We start from the raw sequence: 11,543 nt of genomic DNA, 5'->3' as shown, positions 1-11,543 counted from the left end.
ATGAAGACCTTCGGCAAATATTCTGGTTGGATGGAATGAAGAAAGACATTGCCCATTTTGTGGCCTGTTGCGACATATGCAACAAGGTAAAGGCATCGCATCAGAAACCAGCCAGACTTCTCCAACCGTTGCCAGTTTCACAATGGAAATGGGATGATGTCTGCATGGATTTCATCACAGGACTACCCAAGACTCGGCGAGGCAATGATAGAATATGGGTCATAGTGGACACCTTAACCAAGGTTGCTCACTTTATTCCAATCAAAACAACATATCGGGTAGATCAACTTGCTCAGTTGTATTATCCAGAATAGTCAGTCTGCATGGAGTGCCCCGAACTATCACGTTTGACCAAGGTTCACTTTTTACCTCCGCTTTTTGGTCATGTCTCCATCAAGCCTTAGGGACAACCCTGAAATACAGTACCTCTTATCATCCTCAGACTGATGGACAGACAGAGCGAGTAAATCAAATACTCGAAGATATGCTGCGAGCCTGCGCTTTGGCCCAAGGACCTAAATCGAAAGACTGCCTGCCATATGCCGAGTTCTCTTAAAACAACAGCTTCCAGACCAGTCTAAAAATGTCACCATATGTGGCTTTGTATGGACGTAAGTGTCGCACCACATTAAACTGGTCTCAGACCGGAGATAGCCGTATCTTAGGAACATATCTCATGATGGAAGCTGAGGAACAAGTTAAGGAAATGAGAGACAGATTGCAATTGGCCAAATCTCGACAGAGAAGTTATTACGATGCAAAACACTGTCAGATCAGCTTTGAACCCGGAGAACACGTGTACCTCCAAGTCACTCCTATGAAAGGAATCAAGAGATTTCAGACTCGTGGAAAGTTGGCACCCAGATTTATTATTCCATTTCTAGTTATGTCATGAGTGGGTACTGTTGCATATCAGTTGGAACTACCCCTGAATTATCGGACGTGCACAATGTATTTCATGTTTCACAGTTGAGGCGATGCATATTGTCGCGTGAGAAAAAGACTGCTATGACTGAGATAGAGTTGTCAAAGGATTTAACATATGAAGAGAGACCGGTTAAAATTTTGGATCAGATGGAACAGGACACTCGTAGCAAAGTAAGAAAGTTCTACAAGGTTCAGTGGGAGCATCACACAGAGTCAAAATCAACATGGGAACGGGAAGAATTTCTTAAGGCTCATTATCCAGAATGGTTTTCCCAAGTAACTGAATCTTGAGGACGAGATTCATTCTAAGTGGGGGAGGTTTGTGACAGCCTGGTTTTTGCCCTCTTTTCTTTGCCTGACTTTTAGTTGGTTTGAATTTGAAATTTTGAGTTTTGAATCTTTTCATATTGACTTAAACACTTGGGTACCCCTTGGCTTTCACCCAAGTGTCCCATTTCCCTCTCTAACCATCATTCCCACTCTGGTTCATCTCAAAATCATTCTTGGAATATTTTTCTTAAACAAAAAATATTCATTTTCCTCTCTTAAACCCTAGTCAGCTCAATGTGCTCCAAAGCAACCCTAGTTTTTCTTGCCCACAAAAATCTGAGAAAATTCACAAATATTCTTTGAACCCTAGGGCACCTTCCTGAGCAAAAATATTTCATCGCTTTTTGGAATATTTTTGCTATAGAAAATATTTTCTGTTCTGGACAGAAATGGTGGTTTCTACAGCAACTACCATTTTACTTGCTCCAATGTGGCTGATTTTTCTTGTGCATCATCACCTTAGTAGATGATTGCTAATCTCCAAAGCCCAGCTCCCAACTCCCAGCCATTTGACCTCAGTAACCTCTCAAAGTTACTGATCAGAAACTTACTGGGCTTGTGAAATCTTTTCTACTGCGTCTGGATCCAAACCAAAGCATGGTAATCTTCAAAACTACCATGAACAACAAGCCATCCATGAAATTTGGAGGTAGGTCGGCCTGAGGGAAGAGTTCACAAGGTGACCACGCGTGTACACAATGCCAACCTGCGTGCTGACGTGCTCTGGGATGCGCCCGAGCCTCTGTTTCTCGCGTGCTCGCTTCCCCGACTGCCTAGCCTTGCCAAACCTCGCCAAAATCTTCGTCGAAGCCCCCTTAACTCCTTCCTAGAGCTCGCCGATGCCGGAGCTCGCCGCAGCGAGCACGGGCGCGGTTCTTCCAATGCAACAGTGCGGTGCGCACTGTGCTCGTCGTGACTCCAGTGCCCCTGTGCTCATCCTCGTTCGCCCACAGTCCCCGCGTGAGCTGCGTCGCCTTCTCCCTCTCTCTCTGACACCGACGTCACCGGGCGCCGTGTCCAGGTGTCACCGGCGTAGCCCGATCCCCCCCTCGATGCTCGCCTATAAATGGAGCCCTCCCCGGCCTCCTGGAGCACCATCCTCCACTCCCACACACTCCACAACCTCGTAGAGAACCGTAGCCCGGTCGGGCAGGCCACGGACCACCATCCTCGATCTCGAGCTCGCCGGCGATCCCCTCGGGCCGTCTCCGTATCTCTGGCCCCTTCCAAGCCTGGGCAACTCTTCTAGGGCCTCCGTCACTCTACGGTGGTGCCGTTCTGCCCGGTTGGAGCCCCTGGAGTTGCCTCTGCTCGCCGTCGTCTTCGTCTACTGTGAGTTTTGCTTCCTATCTCCGCTAGAGAGGACGATTCCGACGCCGTCCGACCACCCCTAGCTACTCTACAGGTACGGGCAGGTGCGCCTCCGTCTCCTCTCTCGATTCCTCCCTCTCGTTTTGGACAAGGAGCCCTCGACGCCGGCGTTTGCTCCGGCGAAGCCGCGCCGTCCCCTGTTTCTCTTCCCCTCCCCCCTCACCTGACTAGCGGGGCCCACTAGTCAGCCACTTAGTACGCACGCGAAGCGATACGAGTGGTGGCGTCCCGAGGCTTTACGCCTTCGACGTCACCCCCCAGTTTGTTTCTACTTTATTCAAATTTCATATTTTCCCAGAGAGCTTCAAACAGCCAAAACTCTTTAACCATAAGTCCAAATGAATTGATTCTTTTTGCATTGTGTTCTTTGTAAAGAAATCTAGCAGCTCACCAAAAATGGGATTTTCCCCTGCTTTCTAGATTTTCTGGTAAATTTCAGAAGGGTTCTTGATGTTTTCTTTTGTGTTTATAATTATTTTTAGAGGGTGAGGCTAGTCTTGAGGATCACCAGGAGGCTTGTGAACCTCATATGCACTAAGGCAAGCCACAACAACATTTTGATGGTGCCATTACAATATTTGTGATTTTCCTACTTGAATGAATGATTTAATCCATGCATTTAGATAACTATTATGATATTTATAATCTGTAGTTGCTTGGTTAAGTTAATATGCTTGATTTACAGAAAGTTTAAAGATAACTAAGTTGGTAGAGAAACTAGAATTAAATTTTGTTATGGTAGAGCAATATAGTTATGGATATGAGTAATTATATGGAGTTATTTTCTTGCTTGAGAAAATGATAAGCTTGCTAGAATTTTTTTGGTTAAAGTACGGTTTGATCCTTACCAAAGAAGTATCATGAGTTGTTGATATTTTTGCTTGGTGTGGAGATAGATGACTCAGTCATTTCAGTTGATATGTGATGCATATGTTGAAGGAAATATGCCCTAGAGGCAATAATAAAGTTATTATTTATTTCCTTATATCATGATAAATGTTTATTATTCATGCTAGAATTGTATTAATCGGAAACATAATACATGTGTGAATACATAGACAAACAAAGTGTCACTAGTATGCCTCTACTTGACTAGCTCGTTAATCAAAGATGGTTATGTTTCCTAAGCATGAACAATGAGTTGTTATTTGATTAACGGGATCACATCATTAAGAGAATGATCTGATTGACATGACCCATTCCATTAGCTTAGCACCCGATCGTTTAGTATGTTGCTATTGCTTTCTTCATGACTTATACATGTTCCTATAACTATGAGATTATGCAACTCCCGTTTACCGGAGGAACACTTTGGGTGCTACCAAACGTCACAACGTAACTGGGTGATTATAAAGGAGCATTACAGGTGTCTCCAAAGGTACATGTTGGGTTGGCGTATTTCGAGATTAGGATTTGTCACTCCGATTGTCGGAGAGGTATCTCTGGGCCCTCTCGGTAATGCACATCACTTAAGCCTTGCAAGCATTGCAACTAAATGAGTTAGTTGCAGGATGATGTATTACAGAACGAGTAAAGAGACTTGCCGGTAACGAGATTGAACTAGGTATTGGATACCGACGATCGAATCTCGGGCAAGTAACATACCGATGACAAAGGGAACAACGTATGTTGTTGTGCGGTCTGACCGATAAAGATCTTCGTAGAATATGTAGGAGCCAATATGGGCATCCAGGTCCCACTATTGGTTATTGACCGGAGACGTGTCTCGGTCATGTCTACATTGTTCTCGAACCCGTAGGGTCCGCACGCTTAAGGTTACGATGACAGTTATATTATGAGTTTATGCATTTTGATGTACCGAAGGTTGTTCGGAGTCCCGGATGTGATCACGGACATGACGAGGAGTCTCGAAATGGTCGAGACATAAAGATTGATATATTGGAAGCCTATGTTTGGATATCGGAAGTGTTCCGGGTGAAATCGGGATTTTACCGGAGTACCGGGAAGGTTACCGAACCCCCCGGGAGCTAAATGGGCCATGATGGGCCTTAGTGGAAAAGAGAAGAGGCAGCCCTACATGGGCTGCGCGCCTCCCCCTTCCCCTAGTCCTATTAGGACTAGGAGAGGTGGCCGGCCCCCTCCCTCTCTTTCCCCCTCCGCGAATCCTATTCCAACTAGGATTGGGGGGGGGAATCCTACTCCCAGAGGGAGTAGGACTCTCCTGGCGCGCCACACCTTGGCCGGCCAGCCTCCCCCCTCTAGTCCTTTATATACTGAGGCAGAGGCACCCTAGAACACACAAGTTGATCCACGTGATCTATTCCTTAGCCGTGTGCGGTGCCCCCAGCCACCATACTCCTCGATAATACTGTAGCGGAGTTTAGGCGAAGCCCTGCTGCTGTAGTGCATCAAGATCGTCACCACGCCGTCTTGCTGACAGAACTCTTCCCCGACAATTTGCTGGATCGGAGTCCGGGGATCGTCATCGAGCTGAAGGTGTGCTCGAACTCGGAGGTGCCGTAGTTTCGGTACTTGATCGGTTGGATCGTGAAGACGTACGACTACTTCCTCTACGTTGCGTCAACGCTTCCGCAGTCGGTCTGCGTGGGTACGTAGACAACACTCTCCCCTCTCGTTGCTATGCATCACATGATCTTGCGTGTGCGTAGGAATTTTTTTGAAATTACTACGAAACCCAACAGTGGCATCCGAGCCTAGGTTATTTATGTTGATGTTATATGCACGAATAAAACACAAGTGAGTTGTGGGCGATATAAGTCATACTGCCTACTAGCATGTCATACTTTGGTTCGGCGGCATTGTTGGACGAGACGACCCGGACCAACATTACGCGTACGCTTACGCGAGACCGGTTCCCCCGACGTGCTTTGCACATAGGTGGCTTGCGGGCGACTGTCTCTCCAACTTTAATTGAACCGAGTATGGCTACGCCCGGTCCTTGCGAAGGTTAAAACGGAGTCTATTTGACAAACTATCATTGTGGTTTTGATGCGTAGGTGAGATTGGTTCTTGCTTAAGCCCGTAGCAGCCACGTAAAACTTGCAACAACAAAGTAGAGGACGTCTAACTTGTTTTTGCAGGGCATGTTGTGATGTGATATGGTCAAGGCATGATGATAAATTTTATTGTATGAGATGACCATGTTTTGTAACCGAGTTATCGGCAACTGGCAGGAGCCTTATGGTTGTCGTTTTATTGTATGCAATGCAATCGCGATGTAATGCTTTACTTTATTACTAAACGGTAGTGATAGTCGTGGAAGCATAAGATTGGTGAGACGACAACGATGCTACGATGGAGATCAAGGTGTCACGCCGGTGACGATGGTGATCACGACGGTGCTTCGGAGATGGAGATCACAAGCACAAGATGATGATGGCCATATCATATCACTTATATTGATTGCATGTGATGTTTATCCTTTTATGCATCTTATCTTGATTTGATTGACGGTAGCATTATAATATGATCTCTCACTAAATTATCCAGAAGTGTTCTCCCTGAGTATGCACCATTGCGAAAGTTCTTCGTGCTGAGACACCACGTGATGATTGGGTGTGATAGGTTCTACGTTCAAATACAACGGGTGCAAAACAGTTGCACACGCGGAATACTCAGGTTATACTTGATGAGCCAAGCATATACAGATATGGCCTCGGAACACGGAGACCGAAAGGTCGAGCGTGAATCATATAGTAGATATGATCAACATAACGATGTTCACCATTGAAAACTACTCCATCTCACGTGATGATCGGTTATGGTTTAGTTGATTTGGATCACGTAATCACTTAGAGGATTAGAGGGATGTCTATCTAAGTGGGAGTTCTTTAATTTGATTATCTGAACTTAAATTTATCATGAACTTAGTCCTGGTAGTATTTTGCAAATTATGTTATAGATCAATAGCTCGCATTGTTGCTTCCCTATGTTTATTTTGATATGTTCCTAGAGAAAATTGTGTTGAAAGATGTTAGTAGCAATGATGCGGATTGGATCCGTGATCTGAGGTTTATCCTCATTGCTGCACAGAAGAATTATGTCCTTGATGCACCGCTAGGTGACGGACCTATTGCAGGAGCAGATGCAGACGTTATGAACGTTTGGCTAGCTCAATATGATGACTACTTGATAGTTTAGTGCACCATGCTTAATGGCTTAGAATCGGGACTTCAAAGATGTTTTGAACGTCATGGAGCATATGAGATGTTCCAGGAGTTGAAGTTAATATTTCAAGCAAATACCCGAGTTGAGAGATATGAAGTCTCCAACAAGTTCTATAGCTAAAAGATGGAGGAGAATCGCTCAACTAGTGAGCATGTGCTCAGATTGTCTGGGTAATACAATCGCTTGAATCAAGTGGGAGTTAATCTTCCAGATAAGATAGTGATTGACAGAATTCTCTAGTCACCATCACCAAGTTAGTAGAACTTCGTGATGAACTATAATATGCAAGGGATAACGGAAACAACTCCCAAGCTCTTCGTGATGCTGAAATCAACGAAGGTAGAAATCAAGAAAAACATCAAGTGTTGATGGTTGACAAGATCACTAGTTTCAAGAAAAGGGCAGAGGGAAGAAGGGGAACTTCAAGAAGAACAGCAAGCAAGTTGCTGCTCAGGTGAAGAAGCCCAAGTCTGGTCCTAAGCCTGAGACTAAGTGCTTCTACTGCAAAGGGACTGGTCACTGGAAGCGGAACTACCCGAAGTGATTGGTGGATAAGAAGGATGGCAAAGTGAACATAAGTATATTTGATATACATGTTATTGATGTGTACTTTACTGGTGTTTATAGCAAACCCTCAGTATTTGATACTAGTTCAGTTGCTAAGATTAGTAACTCGAAACGGGAGTTGCAGAATAAACAGAGACCAGTTAAGGGTGAAGTGACGATGTGTGTTGGAAGTGGTTCCAAGATTGATATGATCATCATCGCACACTCCCTATACTCTCGGGATTAGTGTTGAACCTAAATAAGTGTTATTTGGTGTTTGCGTTGAGCATGAATATGATTTGATCATGTTTATTGTAATACGGTTATTCATTTAAGTAAGAGAATAAATTGTTGTTCTGTTTTCATGAATAAAACCTTATATGGTTACACATCCAATGAAAATAGTTCGTTGGATCTCGATCGTAGTGATACACATAATCATAATATTGAAACCAAAAGATGCAAAGTTAATAATGATAGTGCAACTTATTTGTAGCACTGCCGTTTAGGTCATATTGGTGTAAAGCGCATGAAGAAACTCCATGCTGATGGGCTTTTGGAATCACTTGATTATGAATCAGTTGATGCTTGCGAACCATGCCTCATGGGCAAGATGACTAAGACTCTGTTCTTCGGAACAATGGAGCGAGCAACAGATTTGTTGGAAATCATACATACTGATGTATGTGGTCCGATAAATATTGAGGCTCGCGACAAGTATCATTATTTTCTGATCTTCACAGATGATTTGAGCAGATATGAGTATATCTACTTAATGAAACATAAGTCTGAAACATTTGAAAAGTTCAAGGAATTTTAGAGTGAAGTTGAAAATCATCGTAACAAGAAAATAAAGTTTCTACAATCTGATCGTGGAGGAGAAAATTTGAGTTACGAGTTTGGTGTACATTTGAAAAATTGTGGAATAGTTTCGCAACTCACGCCACCCGGAACACCACAGCGTAATGGTGTGTCCGAACGTCGTAATCGTACTTTACTAGATATGGTGCGATCTATGATGTCTCTTACTGATTTACCGCTATCATTTTGGGGATACGCTCTAGAGACGGCCGCATTCACGTTCAATAGGGCACCATCAAAATTCGTTGAGACGACGCCTTATGAACTATGGTTTGGCAAGAAACCAAAGTTGTCGTTTCTAAAAGTTTGGGGCTGCGATGCTTATGTGAAAAAGCTTCAACCTGATAAGCTCGAACCCAAATCGGAGAAATGTGTCTTCATAGGATATCTAAAGGAAACTATTGGATACACCTTCTATCACAGATCCGAAGGCAAGACTTTTGTTGCTAAATTCGGAAACTTTCTGGAGAAGGAGTTTCTCTCGAAAGAAGTGAGTGGGAGGAAAGTAGAACTTGACGAGGTAACTGTACCTGCTCCCTTATATGAAACTAGTGCATCACAGAAAACTGTTTCTGTGACACCTACACCAGTTAGTGAGGAAGCTAATGATGATGATCATGAAACTTCAGAACAAGATACTACTGAACCTCGTAGATCAACCAGAGTAAGATCCGCGCCAGAGTGGTACGGTAATCCCGTTCTGGAAGTCATGCTACTAGATCATGATGAACCTACAAACTATGAAGAAGCGATGGTGAGCCCAGATTCTGCAAAGTGGCTTGAAGCCATGAAATCTGAGATGGGATCCATGTATGAGAACAAAGTATGGACTTTGGTTGACTTGCCCGATGATCGGCAAGCAATTGAGAATAAATGGATCTTCAAGAAGAAGATTGACGATGACGGTAATATTACTGTCTACAAAGCTCGACTTGTCGCGAAAGGTTTTCGGCAAGTTCAAGGGATTGACTACGATGAGACTTTCTCACCCGTAGCGATGCTTAAGTCTGTCCGAATCATGTTAGCAATTGCCGCATTTTATGATTATGAAATTTGGCAGATGGATGTCAAAACTGCATTCCTGAATGGATTTCTGGAAGAAGAGTTGTATATGATGCAACCAGAAGGTTTTGTCGATCCAAAGGGAGCTAACAAAGTGTGCAAGCTCCAGCGATCCATTTATGGACTGGTGCAAGCCTCTCGTAGTTGGAATAAACGTTTTGATAGTGTGATCAAAGCATTTGGTTTTATACAGACTTTTGGAGAAGCCTGTATTTACAAGAAAGTAAGTGGGAGCACTACAGCATTTCTGAAAAGTATATGTGAATGACATATTGTTGATCGGAAATAATGTAGAATTATTCTGTAAAGCATAAAGGAGTGTTTGAAAGGAGTTTTTCAAAAGAAAGACTTTGGTGAAGCTGCTTACATATTGAGCTTCAAGATCTATAGAGATAGATCAAGACGTTTGATAAGTTTTTTCAATGAGTACATACCTTGACAAGATTTTGAAGTAGTTCAAGAATGGAGCAGTCAAAGAAAAAGTTCTTGCCTGTATTACAAGGTGTGAAGTTGAGTAAGACTCAAAGCCCGACCACGGCAGAAGATAGAAAGAGAATGAAAGTCATTCCCTATGCCTCAGTCATAGGTTCTATAAAGTATGCCATGCTATGTACCAGATCTATTGTATACCCTGCACTGATTTGGCAAGGGAGTACAATAGAGTTCTAGGAGTAGATCACTGGACAGTGGTCAAGATTATCCTTAGTAGTATAAGGAAATATTTCTCGATTATGGAGGTGACAAAAGGTTCGTCGTAAAAAGTTACGTTGATGCAAGTTTTGACACGGATCTGAATGACTCTAAGTCTCGATCTAGATACATATTGAAAGTGGGAGCAATTAGCTAGAGTAGCTCCGTGCAGAGCATTGTAGACATAGAAAATTGCAAAATACATAACGGATCTGAATGTGAAAGACCGTTGACTAAGATTCTCTCACAATCAAAACATGATCACACCTTAGTACTCTTTGGGTGTTAATCACATAGCCATATGAACTAGATTACCGAATCTAGTAAACCCTTTGGGTGTTGGTCACATGACGATGTGAACTATAGGTGTTAATCACATGATGATGTGAAATATCGATGTTAATCACATGGTGATGTGATCTAGATTATTGACTCTAGTGCAAGTGGGAGACTGAAGGACATATGCCCTAGAGGCAATAATAAAGTTATTATTTATTTCCTTATATCATGATAAATGTTTATTATTCATGCTAGAATTGTATTAATCGGAAACATAATACATGTGTGAATACATAGACAAACAAAGTGTCACTAGTATGCCTCTACTTGACTAGCTCGTTAATCAAAGATGGTTATGTTTCCTAAGCATGAACAATGAGTTGTTATTTGATTAACGGGATCACATCATTAAGAGAATGATCTGATTGACATGACCCATTCCATTAGCTTAGCACCCGATCGTTTAGTATGTTGCTATTGCTTTCTTCATGACTTATACATGTTCCTATAACTATGAGATTATGCAACTCCCGTTTACCGGAGGAACACTTTGGGTGCTACCAAACGTCACAACGTAACTGGGTGATTATAAAGGAGCATTACAGGTGTCTCCAAAGGTACATGTTGGGTTGGCGTATTTCGAGATTAGGATTTGTCACTCCGATTGTCGGAGAGGTATCTCTGGGCCCTCTCGGTAATGCACATCACTTAAGCCTTGCAAGCATTGCAACTAAATGAGTTAGTTGTAGGATGATGTATTACAGAACGAGTAAAGAGACTTGTTGGTAACGAGATTGAACTAGGTATTGGATACCGATGATCGAATCTCGGGCAAGTAACATACCGATGACAAAGGGAACAACGTATGTTGTTATGCGGTCTGACCGATAAAGATCTTCGTAGAATATGTAGGAGCCAATATGGGCATCCAGGTCCCGCTATTGGTTATTGACCGGAGACGTGTCTCGGTCATGTCTACATTGTTCTCGAACCCGTAGGGTCCGCACGCTTAAGGTTACGATGACAGTTATATTATGAGTTTATGCATTTTGATGTACCGAAGGTTGTTCGGAGTCCCGGATGTGATCACGGACATGACGAGGAGTCTCGAAATGGTCGAGACACAAAGATTGATATATTGGAAGCCTATGTTTGGATATCGGAAGTGTTCCGGGTGAAATCGGGATTTTACCGGAGTACCGGGAAGGTTACCGGAACCCCCCGGGAGCTAAATGGGCCATGATGGGCCTTAGTGGAAAAGAGAAGAGGAAGCCCTACATGGGCTGCGCGAATCCTATTCCAACTAGGATTGGGGGGGGGGAATCCTA

This window comes from Triticum urartu, chromosome 7A, assembly GCF_056163025.1.
Source record: "Triticum urartu cultivar PI428250 chromosome 7A, HENAU_Tu73, whole genome shotgun sequence".
In the NCBI taxonomy this organism is placed as follows: domain Eukaryota; kingdom Viridiplantae; phylum Streptophyta; class Magnoliopsida; order Poales; family Poaceae; genus Triticum; species Triticum urartu.
Note: the sequence above shows the minus strand (reverse complement) of the source record.